This window comes from Arachis hypogaea, chromosome 11 (genome assembly GCF_003086295.3).
Source record: "Arachis hypogaea cultivar Tifrunner chromosome 11, arahy.Tifrunner.gnm2.J5K5, whole genome shotgun sequence".
NCBI lineage: Eukaryota > Viridiplantae > Streptophyta > Magnoliopsida > Fabales > Fabaceae > Arachis > Arachis hypogaea.
The window spans coordinates 49310848-49328801 of record NC_092046.1 but is presented as its reverse complement, the minus strand read 5'-3'; the positions used below and the strand labels follow the sequence as shown (position 1 = coordinate 49328801).

General features: G+C 38.2%; 1 non-coding gene across 1 annotated transcript; it reads left to right on the top strand.

Moving 5' to 3' along the window:
* The first annotated feature begins 17327 nt into the window (after nucleotides 1–17327).
* LOC112724656 (small nucleolar RNA R71) lies at nucleotides 17328–17436 on the top strand. Its single transcript, XR_003163810.1, has one exon. It is a non-coding gene; the product is annotated as a small nucleolar RNA R71 (small nucleolar RNA).
* The last annotated feature ends 518 nt before the right edge of the window (nucleotides 17437–17954 follow it).

Genomic DNA, 17954 nt, shown 5'->3' with positions numbered 1-17954 from the left:
GTGGTCACAATTAAGGAGGATAACTAGGATAGGACTTCCAATTCTCATTCCTTGCCAAGAGCTTTCATAGTTGTTAGTTTATTTTCATTGCATTTTGCATTTCTTGTCTAAAATCCCAAAAACCCCAAACATACCTCATAACCAATAACGAGACACTTCATTGCAATTCCTAGGGAGAACGACCCGAGGTTTAAATACTTCGGTTTATAATTTTTAGGGGTTTGTACTTGTGACAAACAAATTTTTGTATGAAAGGATTATTGTTGGTTTAGAAACTATACATTACAACGAGACTTCATTAGAGAAATTCTAAACCGTCAAAATTCTGTTCATCAAAATCAAAAGATGAGCAAAAATAAAAAAATCAAAAGATGAGCAAAGCATGAAAGAGAGATTGGAAAATCCGGTGGAGAAGAAGGAAGAGTCAAGGTATTGGAGCAATTGGAGACGCCTAGGGTCATTGAAGAAAAGGAAGAAGTGGTTGAAGATCTAGGAGATGTGGAACCACCATGGAAGTCTCAAAAACCTCCAGAACATATAAAGATTGAAGAATATAAGAAGGTTGATCGAGAGATGGACTCAATCATCAATGATTTCTTATTAATAATTGAATCTTCTCCCATGGGGCATGAAACTGAAGCTATTGAAGACAACTCAACACCAAATGATGTTGGTGATCTCATTGAAGACTCTTCTGTCAAAGGTGAAGTTGATATGGAAGTAGATTTCACACAACCTCCTAAATTTGACTTGATTGATGATGAGGAGGAGTTGGAAGAAGTCAACACGCAAGAAGAAGATAAAAGAAGTTGTCAAGTGGTGGAAATACCGAAAGAAGAGCATAAGGAAGTCGACCTTGCATTGTCTAAGTGTGGGGAGGTTTCCCTCCCTAAGCCACCATCCAACATATCATTCAAGTGGGTAAAATCTTCAAACCAAAGCTTTACTTTATCACTTGAATATGGCTTGATTGAAATAGATGGACAACTTAGAGCTCTTTGTGGAACTAAGGGTAAAAAGGAGTTGTGTAGTGGTTGGAAGTTTGGAATTAGGCTCATTGAGGTCAAGTTCTCAAAGTATAGGGATCATGGTTGGACGAATGAGACTTTACATGGGTCTAGAAAAAAGGCTTGGTGTGCTAGAGAGAATTCTATTTGTCAACCACCCAAACGGAACATTCATGAAGATCAACTAGAAGACGGGTGCGAGAATAAGATATGGGACCCCGGTTCAAAGCACGAAGACCAACTCTGGGAGCTCATATCTTGGATGGAACTCCATCCAAACTTGGTGAAGATGGTTGGAACTTCTGTCAACCATTTGACGATCAAAGATCCTTGGAAATTCAAGGATGAGTACAAGCATAAGCCACCATGACAAAGAGCTTCCCAAATATCCAACTTAAGGACTTAAACAAAAAGTGCTAGGTGGGAGACACCCCACCATGGTAAACTCTTTCGACTCTCTTGCATTTTGATTAATAAGTAAATTGAGTTACCATTGTAGGTAGTTTCTTTCCATATACTTGTTTCAATAAGTTGGTTGTAGGTTTCTTGTGGGGCAAGTAACCCTTGCGTTTATTTGAAGATTCTCAAAAAGCCAAAAAGATTTTTGTCATTTTGTATTTTGAGTTGATTTTGAGCTGTAGGAAGTGTTAGGAGTATTTTGAGCTATTTTTGCTATTTCTGAAAAAAAAAAGGGGGTCAAGGACGCGCATGCACGCTGTGCGCGCACGCGTCCATCCGCATATGCAGGACCATACTTTTTCCAGAGAGTTGGGCCACTCTCGCGCCAACACTGGGCCAATGGCACAACCGCTTGCACGCGTGCGTGCACTACGCGCATACGCGTCGATATCCATATTTTGCAAATGCGCGCGCCCGCGCACATGCCGCATGCGTGCCGATCCACAGACGCAGTTTCCAGGCCACCAACCCGAGAGTTGTGCTGAGCCTGGGCCAGCATTAAGCCTCTAGCCCAACTCACCTCGCGCAGACGCGCACCGTACACATCCGCACCCATGCCTACATACCCCAACTGTGCGAAAGCACATGTGACGCTTCCGCGTCTATCCCTATTTTCTCCCATTTGCACGAACGCGCGTAGTGCGCGTCGCGTGAATTTGAATCTCCTAATACCTCAGGGACGCGAGAACACATCAGTCGCGCAACCCCTCACCCCCAACGTCTCTCCCTTTTCGTCCCACCCTCAGCCTCACCTTCACTCCTCTCTGCAACCACCACCGACCATCGCCGCAAACCAACGTCATCGCCGCCCCCCTCCTTTTCTCTCTCCCTATCTCTTCCTCTCCCGCTCTTTCTCTCTCGCCATCAGCCTCTCACCCGCACCTCTTTCTCTCTGCCTCACATCACCACCACTGCTGCGGGCCATCCCTGCCACCACTGCTGGGCGGCGCTGCCCATCCCTCCCATTCTTCTATTTCTATTATGCTCTATACCTCTGCTCCCAGGTCCCTTATGCCTCTGCTTTGTTTTCTTTACTGTCTTTTATCAATTCTATTATTTAGTTCTAGTTAGCTAGTTGATTAATTCTGCCTGTTAAGCTAAATAGAAATAATTACGGTTAGGTAGTTAGGTTGTGGTTAGAGGATTCTAGGCCTGATAAGTGCTCCATTTGTGTTTAATTGTTGAATGTTGCTTGCTTGGTGCTGATGATTGTGTTGCTGTTTGAACTCATGGTTGTCACCATGAGTAAATTTCTTGGTTCCTATGTACCATGTAACTGCTGCCTTGCTCGCCTATGAGTCATGTGAATTCTTTGATTGTTTTGCTGTTTGATATCCTAAAATCGTGTGACTGTTTTTACTGCCGTTTGCTATCTAGGAACGTCCAATTTACTGCTGGGATGCTGCCCAAATATTTATAAACTGCTTGTTTCCAACTTGTTACCTAGAATTGAACTTGCAATTTCCTCGATTAAGGTTACCTAACCTCACCAAGTTCAACTCTTAGGTTACTTGGTTAGAGATCCCCGCGTCCAATTTGATTTCTGTTGATGTGCATTGGAAAAGAGTAGTTGAGGAATTATTTAGCGGTTTTCTATGGCAAATAGTCCTCACCTCACTCATTAATTTGAACCTTTTTGAGGCTTCACTTCTTAAAATAAGTCAAATGCTTTTTGATTCGAACTAAACTTTACATTTGACTTTAACCTGCAACCTCTCTAAAAGACTCATTCATTTCCAATAATTGGTGATTTTCACTAGTGTGATATTCTTGATTCAAATTGTTTCAACTCGCTCTTTGTTACACATAGTGCATATTCCATATACTTACACCAATTACTGCAAACCTAGTGACCATGGCATTGGTTGATGACTTGCTTTCAATTAATTGCTTCTTTTACAATTTCATATTTCATCATCAATGACTACACTTCCCTCATGATTGTGAGCATGCTTGTTTTTTTTGCTTTGTAAACTTCTCTTGATTGAGAAAATGACCATCATACCCCTAACCTTTGAACTCGATTTTCTAACTTCTAACTTGTTTTACCTTACTAACCTTCCTTTTTGGCTTAAGCTAACCCATTGACCATTCTTTTAGGTATGATGCTCATTGAACTTAATAAACAAGCATGATGTGTTTAATGTTGGAATTCTTGGTTTGTGACTTATCTTCCTCTCTGGTTGTGATTACTTGCATTCCAAGTTTTCATTCTTTTAACTCACTTCATGAATGTATAATTCCATGCTTGCTATGCCTCTACTTGGCTAAGTGATTATATATCATATTTGCCTTCAGGATGGCCGATAGAGGAAAAGCAAAGGCTACTACCTCGAAAAAGAGGAAGAAATCTCACGCCTCCACCCTCTCTCCTTATGTCAACTATGCAAAGAACCCACTTAATATAGTGGATAAATAGAATCAGCTGCTACCGTCCACTGACACTTACACATTCCCCAATCTGTACTGTGAGCTGTATTTTCCCACCTATCAAAAGACAAAGCTAAACATTGAGAAGAAATTGGCCCTTCCCAATGACCTAAGGCACTCCATTAATGCCCGTATTCAGGTATTGGGCTTAGGGTTTGTTGATAGAGATTTGGGGAGGATAAACATTTCATGGGTCAAGGATTTCTACTGCAACATCTTCCGCACGACTCTTGAGTCAGTCCACCCACGGGGTGGGTAGGTTTTAGTGACTGAGGCTGCCATTGAGGGTATTTTGCATTGTTTACCCCGGACCGGTGACACATGTGCTTACCAACATGCTGAGATAGCAATAAATGCTATCACCTTTGACTTTGAGGCGCTAAAGTGCGTTATTGCCATACCGAAAGCCCCTTGGGTGATGGACTCTAACAACCAAAGGCCCAAGGGGATGTTATTTGCTTATTTGTCTAGAGAGGCTAGGACTTGGCAGCAGATATTCGCCCACTATGTCTTTCCTACTACCCATTTTTCCGAGATTCCAATGGATATGCTTCTTCTAATTGGCTGTGTCATGGAGGGGAAGGAGGTTTATTACCCCCGGTTGATCAGGAAAGGCATGTGGCGAGCACACATCCGTGGCCTCCTACCATTTCCCACTATGGTCACTATGATGGTTGAGTTAGCCGGTGCCCTTTGGAGGGATGATGACGTGATACCACCACCCCCCAGACGATGATGAGAAGGAAGTTACTATTCTGTGGGGGTATGTGGGTGCACGAGAAGCCCCCATCCAGGCGCCGCTCACGAGCTAGAGCAGCAGTGGAGGCAGCTAGACCTTCATCCCCCTACAGCAGCAGCAGGACCCTTTTCTTCTTCAGCAGCAGTAGCACCACCTTTACCACCACCACCAGCACCCGAGCCGACGTATCAGCTGGTCCAACGCCTATTTCGCTTCATGGAGCGCAGCGAGTGTCGTATCATGCGACGTCTCGATCACATAGACCAGGTGTTTGTATCACAGGGCATTGAGCTACCCCTCTCCCTGAATCTCCCACTTCCGATGAGGAGGATCACGAGGCAGAGCACGAGGAGGAGCATGTTGAGGAGCCGGTTTAGCAGGAGGCTCCTCCACAGACGCATGCTACTCAGGAGACCCAGCAGCCTCCCGAGGAGCCAGTGCCCTAAACAGAGCCCCAGCTGAAGCCAGTTGCGACTGTTGACCCTCACCATGAGCCCGATCAGTAGCATCGAGGACGATGCTTCATCTTAAGTGTGGGGAGGTCACCGTCATAGCCGTCGGTGGATTTGGTGAACATTTTTGGACACTATCATTTAGTTCATCTTATTTTGCCTCATTTTGCACTATTTTGGGATTATTGTATATATTTGCTTTGTGGATACTTTTATTTTGGTTATTGCATACTTTTATTGTATATATTGCATTTTAGCCTTGTGGTTGTGACTTGAAAAATGTTTTGAATTGTTTAAACCTTAGTTAAACCCTTTGTGCATAAAAGAATTTGTTTTGATTTAAAAAGAGGGCAAGCTAAGGAATTTTAGAATTTCTTAATCACAACATTGCATTTAGAATAAGCTTAATCAAAACAATGGATTTTTCCAAGGAATTTATAAAAAAGGGCACCACCCCAATTGAGTGAAAATTTTTTGTGGAACTTGCATGGATTTATACTTTTGTGGATCATGTTTTGAGCTAAGAACACAAGATCGTGAGTTTTGAGCCTATTATGTGGTTACATTTTATAACCACTTATTTTCCTTTTTGTGTGAAATTATTCTTTTCTTATGATTTTGATCCTTGATTTATTTAATTCTTTATGTCTAATTATTCCTTGTATTCATGCATTTATATGATTGAGGCCATTATTTCATTAGCTCATTTACCCAAATAGCCTACCTTTTACTCTCCATTGCCAACCAATTTTGAGTCTACGCTTAACCCAATTATTCTTTATTTTAGCACATTACAAGCCTAAAGCAAAAAACAATAAAGTCCCTTGTTTGGATCTTTGATTAGTTTAGGCTAGTGAGAGTGTATTATATTCGAGTTTGGGGAGGTTGGAGACATTGGTTGGGATAAAAGGGTGCTTTGTAATTGTATATTTGGAAATTGGGTGTACACTCATGTATTGATTAAATGTATAGAACTTATGCATTGGTATTCTTGTATATAGTTTTGAAAGAAAGAAAAAAAATGAGAAAAATAAAAGAAAAGAGAAAAAAAAAAAAATATATATATATATATATATGGAAAAAAATATATATGAAAAAAACAAAGAAGAGACACAATAAAAAAGGGGACAAAATACCCCAAAGTAGAGTTCAATAGGAGTCAATGCATAAGTGTTGGGAAAATCAAAAGAAAATGCATGAGCATGTGAAAAAGTGAAAAATGAGTAGTTAGGTTAGAACTTAATTGTATAGGTCATCATAGGTTAGGTGGGAAGGTTTAAGCTCATCAAAGATTCAAATTCTAGTCCACTTATCCATATATGATCCTACCTTGACCCTAGCCCCATTACAACCTTATGGAAAAGACCTCATGATAATTATATGCATGCATTGAATGATTGTTGATTGTTAGATGAAGAACAAATTTTGGAAAGCATGATTAGGAGAGAATTGAATGAATCAATCCCTAAACACTTAAGTGAATAGAGCGGATACACATCCGATGAGGGTTCGATTGCTCAATTACATGTATTCACCATTATCATCTATATTCATGCAAGTTTGTAAATCTTTTTGGTAATTCAATACAATTGTGGGTTGGATTTGATTTCCATTGTTTGAGCCCTTGTCCTTACATATGTTCTCTTGGAAGTTGATTTGTTTTGACCAAGCATTTGCATTCATATAGTTAGTCCCATTTAGATAGTTTGCATTTAGATAGTTTAGTTGCATTGAATAAATGTCATACCCTTTGCTTCATTATTAGCTTAGCATGAGGACATGCTAAGGTTTAAGTGTGGGGAGGTTGATAAATCCCCTTTTTAGGGTTTATCTTGTGTTGAATTTAGAGCATTTTGATAACCTTTCCTCACATTTATTCAATGAAATAGCATGATTTTGTGATTGTCTCCTTATTTATGCTTAAATGTGAAAACATGCTTTTTAGACCCTTAAATTGATAGTTTTAATCTTTCTTTGATTCCACTAGATGCCTTGATGTGTTTGTTAGTGATTTCAGGTTGAAAAGGGCTAGGAAGGGATCAAAGGAGTGGAAGGAAAGCATACAAAGTGGAGGAATCATGAAAAGCCAAAAATTTGGAAAAGCCCATGGGCGCGCACGTGCACTATACGCCTACGCGCGGATTGCGAAAAGCTCCAGGGGCGCGTACGTGCACTGTGCGCGTACGCGCCGAAGGCCGCACGTGATTCCTTTAGTCAAACACGTGCCTGGCGATTTTGGAGGGTTTCTGGCTCCATTTGGAGCTGAGTTTTTGGCAGAAAAGGGGCTAAATAGACCAAGGAATGAAGGAGGATGCATGACTTACTTATCATACACATCATACAACACACTTTAGGCATAGTTTTAGTTAGTTTTAGAGAGAGAAGCTCTCACTTCCCTCTAGGATTAGGAGTAGGATTAGGTTTAGTTCTTAGATTTAGGTTTTAATTCATGCTTTCATCTACTTCTACTCTTGAATTCATTTGTTGTTACATTCATCATTCTTCTATTGTTTGTTATAATTTCTTCTACTTTGTTTATAGATCTACTTTTGTTCATCCTATTTTCTTTCAATTCAATTTGAGGTAATTCATGATAATTGTGTTTCTTTTGATTGTAGTTATTAATTCCTTGCAATAATTGTTGTTAGATTTCATTCTAGTTATTAATTTACTATGCTTTTCTTTTGTGCCTTCCAAGTGTTCGATGAAATGCTTGGTTAGATTTTAGTATAGATCTTGTTCCTCTTGGCCTAGGTGGAGTAATTAGTGATGCTTGAGTTATATAATTCCTTTGTTGATTGACAACTAGAAGTTGCTAATTAACTTGGATACCACTAAAGCTAGTCTTTCCCTTGGGAGTTGGCTAGGACTTGTGGAATCAAGTTGATTCATCCACTTGACTTTCCTCCATGGTTAGAGGTTAACTAAGTGGTAGCAATGGACAATTGTGGTCACAATTGAGGAGGATAATAAGGATAGGACTTCCAATTCTCATAATCTTGCCAAGAGCTTTCATAGTTGTTAGTTTATTTTCATTGCATTTTGCATTTCTTGTCTAAAATTCCAAAAACTCCAAACATACCTCATACCCAATAACGAGACACTTCATTGCAATTCCTAGGGAGAACGACCCGAGGTTTAAATACTTCGGTTTATAATTTTAGGGGTTTATTACTTGTGACAAACAAATGTTTGTATGAAAGGATTATTGATTGGTTTAGAAACTATACTTTACAACGAGACTGCATTAGAGAAATTCTAAATCGTCAAAATTCCATTCATCAACAACCCGAGGTTTAATTACTCTCGTTTTATATTTTATATTGGATTTAATATTTGATCTTGAGAATTCATTGTTGGTTTGGACTATGCTACTAACGAATTGATTCTAGTTTTGATTGATTCCGAACCATACAAAAAATTCTCTTATCAAATTTGGCGCCGTTGCCGGGGATTTGCAATGGTGTTACATTGTTGGCTATTGTTAATATGTGAATATGTGAATAGTTTGTTTTGATTGGTTGCTTGTTTTTGCTTGTAAATATGTCTCTTGGTTGTTTTCTTGCCTTAATAGATTTTTGTTTTAAAGTGCATATGTGAATTATTAGTAATCTTCTTTAAATTTTCTTTTTGACTTGAGTTGCATGTTTAAAATTTTTTTTTAATTTTTTGGGTGGTTAAAATAATTTTGGTAGATTCTTGTTTGTGCATATTAAAAGTGCTTTAAATAGTCCATGATTTTGAATTGGAAGATGAAATTTTGGATTAATTTTAAAGTTTAATGTAAATAGTCCATGATTTTGCATATTAGAATGTTGGGTTAAATTTTGTTTTAAAAAAATCACTTTGTGTGTACCCACACTCTCATACACATTCTCTGCTCACAGCGTCAACACAGCATATGCAAACGCACTATTGCCCATTTTCCTTTCCGTGCGTACGCACGAACGTTGGTGCGTACGCACCCCCAATTCACCCCGTTCTGCTGGGAGCACCCGCATAGTTGATGCGTCCGCAGCCCCCTGTTCTTCCCTTCTCTTCTCTTTTCTTCTTCTCTGAGCTAACCATTCACCATCATCATCTTCATCTTCTTCACCATCATCACCACCCATCACTGTCTCAGACCACCGCCCCTCACCCCATCCCTTCTTGCTCTTCTCTCACCCCTCATCGCCGAACCCGAGCCAAGGATCACCGTAGCCCTTCCCTTTTCCGTTTCAACTTCTCCAACCACCAGAATCGCCAGCGTCGAACGACCCGCCACCACGACCGCCGACTACCACTGCATCCTTTCTCCCTCTTCTTCCCTTTTTTCTCATCTCTTATCTCGTCCTGCCATCCCTGGTTCTCCGTCTTCCTCAGCCACACCGCAACCTCCACCTTCTCCTCCCTCTCTCTCATTGCCCGAACCACCGCGCCGTCGGCGAGCTACAGCGACACCGAAGACGAGTCTCCGCATCCCTTTCTTCTCTTCTTCTCTTCTTCTCACCTCCGCCGAGCCTAGAAATCACAGCTACCTTCTCATCCCTCTTTCTTCCTGCTCACCGAACCAGAGGACCCCATATCAGAGCCCCTTTCCGTCGAGCTCAACACTGACACGCCATACCCCTGTTCCCTCTCCTTCGTACGAAGCCCTTCCCCTCTCCTCTGATTATCGTCATCCATTACCTCCGCCACCATAATCGTGAACCCTAGCCCTGTCTCAAACTCCGGTCTCGACCACCGCGTTCAGCCTCCTCCCTCTACCCTTTTTGTGGCCATCAGGTGCAATGGCGCTAGTATCCTTGTCTCTCTCGTTCCTTCTGGTTGAAGAACAGAGCAAGTTCACGCTCATGTTTGCTTCATCTGAGGTAGGTTCTAGCTGTTGTGACACCACCCCTGTTTCTTTGCTGCGCCCCTCTTCCGCTGCTGCCATTGAAGCAGTGCCACCACCGGGCCAGCTGGGTTGCTCCGGCCATTTACTCACCATCATCCACCTCTCCTTCTCTTCCTCTGTTCCAATTCCTTCCTTCCAAGTTCCATTTTTTTTGTTTTCTATTCCCTTTTCTGTTTTCTGTTAGCTTAGTTTAATTTTTGTTGATTAAGTTAGTTAGAAATACAGGTTAGTTGATTAGGTTATTAGAGAATCTGAGCTGGATAGTGGATTTAGATTTGTTTTTATTCATGCTGCTGCTTGGAAATTTTGTTGTTTCATTGATTTGCCCCTATGCTAATTTGGCTTGTCTGATTCTTCTGCACTCCTGTTTTTTGCTGTTGTGCTTTTGTTCATGGCTGTTTGAGGTGAACCAGCTGCTAAATATTGTTAATGGTTGCTTGTGCAGTAATGATTTTTGTATAATGCATGAATTTAAGTTTTTTTTGCTGCTGTTTTGTTCCAATTTGAACTCAATCACTTGACTCAAGATGCTTAGTTGTTTAAATTCATGTTGAATACTTGTGATTGGTTGTTGAATTCAAGAAAAAGAATGCTGCTGAGTTATTGTTGTTTGTGTTGGAATAGATGATGGTTGCTGAACTAAGATTGGCCTTATTGGTAAATCTGTTGCTCAACTCGTTTAGTTTGGCTTGATTGATTTTCTGTTGAATTAATGGATAAACTGCTGTGCTCCTGCTATTTTGCTGAGATATTGCTGCTGGATTGTTCATTATTACTATTTTGATGCTGTATGCTGGGCTATTGAGTGCTCCTTGGCTGTTTGTTTGGTTTCATTGCTTATTTGTTTTGGCTGAATTGCTCATGGCTATTTTGCCACTGTATATTGGCTCAATTGTTTATTTCCTATGAAGTCATATATGATTTTCTGAGTTTAATTGTCAATGAATTCATAGGAAGTTTGAATTGATTGTTTGAATTTGGGAAATAGGCCAATTTACTACTGAAATCCTGCCGGATCTTTTCTAGCCTTATTTTATTAAGTGACATTGTTTTATTTGGTCCAACAAGATTCTATTTGATGGATTTCTGTGTCAATAGAATCTTGTTTGCCAAAAGGTTTTGAAAAATTCCTCAAGAACTTGTTTACAAGTTTTGGTCATGCTTATAACATTATTTGCTTGTTTATAATGCTAATTTACTTCTATGCATTGAATAGTTCAAGTGAATTTTCAAATTGACCATAAACTTGGTTTTCATTTAAATTTGAGCCCCATTTGCTTAATCTCACATGGTTGATGATTTCTTTTACCTATGTGGCTAATTTGGTTCATTTTCTCTATGCCCAAATTACCTTTAGTCACATAGTGCATAAAATTTTCATCTCTTATCTCAACCTTGTGACCTTTTATGCCTCATTGAAATTTGGTGTTTGAATGTTCCTGGATTAACTTGTTTCTCAATGTTTTAATTTTGTCAACACCAAATTCTTTTAATTCATGCCAATTACTTGTGATTGATATTTACTTGATTATATGCTCTACACATACATGTGCATCACTTGTTTTGGCATCTTGAATTTTTGAGAAGTGAATACAACTTGCTTGTTTTCAAACTTTAGAAACTTTTTGAAATTAAGGAACTTTTGACTATGCACCTAACTTTTGAATTTTTGCTTGTTTTCATTTCTTTGACTAATTTTTTTTCTCCTTTTCACTTGATTTTCTACCTTTGTTTCCTTTTCAACTAATTTTTCTTTTTCTTTGCTTAACTTTTAACTTTGCTTGTCTTTTTCATCTAACTTTTCTTTTCACTTTCAATAAACCATTTTCCTTTTTTATTAACATAACTTTTAACTTCTAACTTTCTTTTTACTTTTCAACTAACATTAACTTTTAACTTTTAACTGTATTCTTTCTCGTTGTTCATAGTAACAATGCTCTTTCCTTCTTTTATTCTTTGATAAACAAGCAAGTTAGCTTTCCCCATGTCCTAAATTTGATTGGAAGCTGTTTCTGTTTGATTTAATTTGAATCTCATATATGCTTCCATTCAAATTTTTATTATCTGTTCACTTCATATGCTGTTTTGTGACTTAGCTCTTTCCTTTTCAGCACCACCATCACTCTTGCACCCACTCTATCGCCTAACCCACCAGCTGAAGGTGGAGGTGACCCAGTGATGACTCCTTCCACTCCGCATGATCGTGAGCACCGAGGACGGTGCTACATTTTAAGTGCGGAGAGGTTGTGCATCTTCAGCAGCACATTATGGGTGACAATCTTCATTTTTGAACACTTATAGTTTAGTTTTATTATTATTATGCTTTTTAGTTGCTTTGTATATATTTTATCCTCTTGAGAAACTTCTTAGTTTAGTTTATTGCACTTTCTTAGTTTATTACACTTTTTGATTTTGCTTGTACATAACTTAGTATTATATTGTAGTTATGCATATTTTGATATTTTGCTCTTAATTTTGGCTTGTACATATATTTTTTTTTTGTTTTAAGTCTTGATTATGATTTGGATGATGTGATGATTGCACCTAGTTTGATTTTCTATATACTTGCTATTTTGGTTTGATTAAAATTAGGAATTAAACTTAGGATTTTTTACCTTTTCCATCCAATCACACTATATATATATATATATATATATATATATAGAATAAATGCTAGTCAATTAATGAAATTTCCAAGAAGCTTATCTATTGTATATATGGCATAGAAATTCAAATTGAATTGAGTTCAAAATTTTCATTGAAACTTGCATGATTTATACATTGTGGAATATGGTTTTTGAGTTAAAGAACATACAACATGTGAGTTTTTGAGCCTTATTGTGTGGTTACATCATTTAACCACTTATTTCATTCTTGTGTGTTGCTCTTCTCTATGATTACAATCTTGGGTTTGTTTAATTCTATATATCCATTGTTTAATGTATATTTATACATTTATGTGATTGAGGCCATTATTTCTTTATAGCTCACTTAACCCAAATAGCCTACCAATTCATTCACCTTTATTTACCACTTTGAGCCTATGAATGCCCCCTTTTTGTTCTTTATTTTGCCACATCATTAATCTTAAGCAAAAAACAATTAATTGTCCTATTTGAATCTTTGAGTAGCTTAAGTTAGTGAGAGTGTGTGATGTTTAAGTGTGGGAAAAATGTGGGAACTTTGGTTGATGAATAGGTACTTTATTCTTGTTGAAAATTCTTGGAAATTTGGGTGCATATTCATGTAATATTATAGAAATAATATGCATTGATGAGTTGGTATATATATTATGTTCTTGAAAAAAAAAGAAAAAAAGAATAAAAAGAAAAAAAATCAATGCATATGTGATGAATTGAATTTGATACATGAGTGTGTGTATGGATGTAAAAGTGAGATTATGGGTAGTTAAGCTTGACATTAAAGTTGTATAGATTGTGTATCTATTAGGTGAGAACTTAAGTTAATCAAAGATTTAATTGTAAACCCACCTAGCCATGTATATATATATCCTTACCTTTGCCCTAACCCCCATTACAACCTTGAAAAGACCTCATAATTTTTGCATATGTACATTAAATACTTGTTGATTGGTTAGATGAAGAACAAACTTTAGAAAGCATGATTAAAGGAGAAATGGGTGGATTGACCCTAAACACTTGAGTGATTAGAGTGCATATACATATCCGGTAAGGGTTCAATCACTCAATTCCATATTTTCACCTATGATCATTGCTTATCTTGCAAATTTGCTTAAATTCTTTTATATGACTCAATTCAATTGTGAATAGGATTTGGTTATAATTGCCTTAGCCCTTAATTGTATATGGATGCTTTCTTGGAAATTGATTTACTTAGACTAATTAAATACATATAGATAGTGAGATAGTATAAGGTTTAATAGTTACATACATATAGATAGACTGCATATAGATAGTTACATTGAATAAATGTTGATTCCCCTTCTTGTCTTCCTTTGGAATAGCATCAGGACATGCTATTGTTTAAATGTGGGGATGTGATGAATCCACATTTTACGATATTTATTTGCTTTATTTGGGTGGATTTCATCAACCTTTCTTGTATTTATCTATTGAAATAGCATAGTTTCATGATGTCTTCCTAATTTGTGTTTGAAAGTAAAAACATGCTCTTTAGGCCTTTTTATTGCTAAATTTTATTCACTTTGATCCCATTTGGTGCTTTGATGCATTTGTGAAGTGATTTCAGGTTTTCAAGGCAAGTTTGGGTTGAAGAAGTGAAGAAAGAGCATCCAAAAGGGGAGAAATCATGAAGAAAATGGAGTTTGGAAGCTTCTGCAAAGATGCGTATGCACAGTGATGCGTACGTACGCACAAAGGTGACTTCGTGCAAGGATGCGTACGCACCAAATGTCGTGCGTATGCACGATGGAAAGTTTGTGCAACCATACGTACGCACAGTAGGTCGTGCATACGCACGCGTGCATGCACATGAGGTCATTAACTACAAATCGCTGAGGGCAATTTCTGGGCCTCTAAAGCCCAATCCAACTCATTTCTGAAGCTATTTCAAGCCAAATTGAAGAAGGATGAAGGGGGGAGCACTTAAGTTTAGGTTTTTACATGTTTTAGCTTAGTTCTCTCTAAGTTTTTACATGTTTTAGCTTAGTTTTCTAGAGAGAGAAGCTCCTCCTTCTCTCTAGAATTAGGGTTCTTTAGTTTAATTTCTTGCAATTTCTACTTTTAATTCTTGTTTCTATTTACTTTTCCTTGTCATTTATTGTTATTGCTTCTTTGATCTTCTTCATCTCTTTTGTTATTTTCTCTTTTATGTTAATTTTCATGTTATGAACACTTTTGTTATTTTAATTCTAATTAATGCAAATTTATGTTTCCATGTCATTTATTGCTTTCTTTAGTTGTTATTGTTATTTTCTTGCTTTGGTAGCTTTAGAATTTATATGCAATTTAATGTTATTTTATTTTCATGCACACCAAGTATTTGATAAAATGCTTGGCTTAGTTTTTACTTAGTTTTTCTCCACTCTTGCCTTGAATTTGATGACTTTGGTGATTCTTGAGTCATTGATGTCCATTCTTGTTTGATATATTAGAGCAGTTAGTTGATTTGGTTTTTCTTGACTCTATGTGACCCCTTAGTGTTGACATAGGACTTAAGGATTGAAATTAACTATGCCTATTTGACTTATCTTCGATGTAAGGTTGACTAAGTAGGATTAACTCTTCATAATCATCATGTGTTTATGGTCAATGGCTAGGATAGGTAACCTTAACTCTCAATTACTTGCCAAGAGGTTTTCTTGCACTTTAAGTTTTGTTTCCTTGCATGTTCATTACTTTGACTTTTATTGTTTTAACTTTTAATTCTTTGCATGTTTATTTAATTGCTTTGATGTTTAATTTCTTACATGTTTAATCTTCACACTCTTGGTTGAGAAATTTGGTGTTTGGATGGAATTAAGTTGTGGATGTCCATTCCACATTATGTGAGAATGGTTAATTGGTTTGGTTTCCCTTGATGCTAGTCTTTCACTAAGTAATTAGTGGGTTGAATAGGACTTATGGATTGAGAACAATTACGCCTTTTGACTATTCCTCAAGGAGGATTGACTGAATTGGATTGCTTCCACACAATTGCCATGTTTGTGGTCCACAACTAGGATAGGAAACCTAGATTACCCACTTCTTGCCAAGAGTCCTTTAATTGCCTTCCTTTCAATTCCTTGCATGCTTGTTTCAATTCGTTGTTATTTACATTTCTTTCTCTCTTGCTTTCATTTCCCAATCCCCCATGCTCTCTCTCATAGCCAATAATTGTACACTTAATTGTAACTCCTAGGGAAGACGACCCGAGGTTTAATTACTCTCGGTTAATATTTTCAATGAATTGATTCTAGTTTTGATTGATTCCGAACTATACAAAAAATTCTCTTATCAATTGTTAATTAGTTTGGTTTGCCTTGACTCTATGTGACCCACTAGTGTTGGCTAGGACTTAGCGATTGGAATCAATTATTCCCTTTTGACTTATCCTCGATGTTAGAATAGACTAATTGGGATTAATTCACACACAATTACCATGTTTGTGGTCCACAACTAGGATAGGAATCCTTAATTCCCCAATTATCACCAAGAGTCTTCTTGCATGTTCATTTAATTTCTTACCATTTACATTTCTTGCATCTTACATTCAAAAACCCCAAAAATCACCCATAGCCAATGATGTGACATTTCATTTTAATTCCTAGGGAAGACAACCCGGGAGTCGAAATACTCCTGGTTTATTATTGTGATTGATTGTGACTATTCTTTTGATTGATGGTCAATTGTCGGGTTAGGACTATACTTATAACGCCAATTATATTTTGATGGAAAATTCCTAACCTATGCAATTTGGCCATTAATCACCCATCATACACCCCTTCACTGGCGTTTAACGCCAGTTCCTTTGCCAAGTTGGCGTTGAACGCGCAGGAGGGACATCCTTCCCGGTGTTCAACGCCAGAGTCCCTGCCAGTTTGGACGTTGAACGCCCAGTGAGGTCTTCCTCACTAGCGTTCAATGCCATCCCATTCTCTCCAGGTTCGGCCTCGGCCTCAGTGTTGATGGCCTTGTACTCTTCTCTTGGGTTCACCTCAGCGTTACTAGAAAGATTGTCAGGAGGAGTCTCAAGGATCCTCTTGCTTAGTTGTCCAACTTGTTCCTCTAAATTTCTGATGGAGGACCTTGTTTAAGTTATGAAACTATGAGTGGCTTTAGAGAGGTTGGAGATTATAGTGACTAAGTCAGAAAGGCTCTGCTTAGGAGTCTCCATATTCCCTTGAGAAGATGGGAATGGTGGTCTATTGTTGAACCTATCCTGGGTTCTTCCACCTTGATTGTTGTTGAAGCCTGGCTGAGGCTTCTGTTGATCCTTCCATGAAAGGTTAGGATGATTCATCCTTGAGGGATTGTAGGTGTTTCCATAGGGTTCTCCCATGTAATTCACCTTTTCCATGGTGGGTTGGTCAGGATCATAACCTTCTGCTTCAGAAGAAGCTTCTTGATTTCTGCCAGATGCAGTTTGCATTTCAGTCAAATGCTGAGAGATCATATTGATCTGCTGGGTCAAGATCTTATTCTGAGCCAATATGGCATTCAGAGTGTCAACTTCAAAAACTCCTTTCTTCTGAGCTACCGCATTACTTATAGGGTTTCTTTCAGAAGTGTACATAAACTGATTGTTTGCAACAATGTCAATGATTTATCTTGCCTCTTTAGGCATTTTCTTCCAGTGGAGTGATCCACCAGCAGAGTTATCTAGTGACATCTTGGATATCTCAGAAAGGCCATCATAGAAGATGTCTAGTGTGGTCCAATCTGAGATCATGTTATGAGGATATTTTTTGATAAGTTGCTTGTATCTCTCCCAAGCTTCATAGAGGGATTCACCCTCTTTTTGTCTAAAGGTTTGAACATCCATCCTAAGTCTGCTCAACTTTTGAGGTGGGAAGAACTTGGTCAAGAATGCATTGACCACCTTCTCCCATATGTCAAGACTCTCTTTACGTTGAGAATCTAACCACAATCTAACTCTGTCTCTTATAACAAAAGGAAAGAGCATAAGTTTATAAACCTCAGGACTCACTCCATTGGTCTTAACTGTGTCACATATCTGCAAGAAGTCAGATAAGAATTTATTTGGATCTTCCTGTAGGAGTCCATGGTACTGGCAGTTCTGTTGAACTAAGGTCACCAGTTGAGGTTTCAGCTCAAAGTTGTTAACTCCAATGGCAGGTATAGAGATACTTATGCCATAGAAGTCAGAGGTAGGCTTAGTGTAAGCACCAAGAACCTTTCTTGCCTCTCCTTCATGATTAGGTTCGGCTGCCATGTTGTCAACTTCTTGTTCAAAATTTTCTGAGAGGTTTCTTTCAGAGTGTTGTGCTTTAACTTGTTGTAAGCTCCTCCTTAAAGTCCTCTCAGGTTTAGGATCAAGATTAAAGAGAG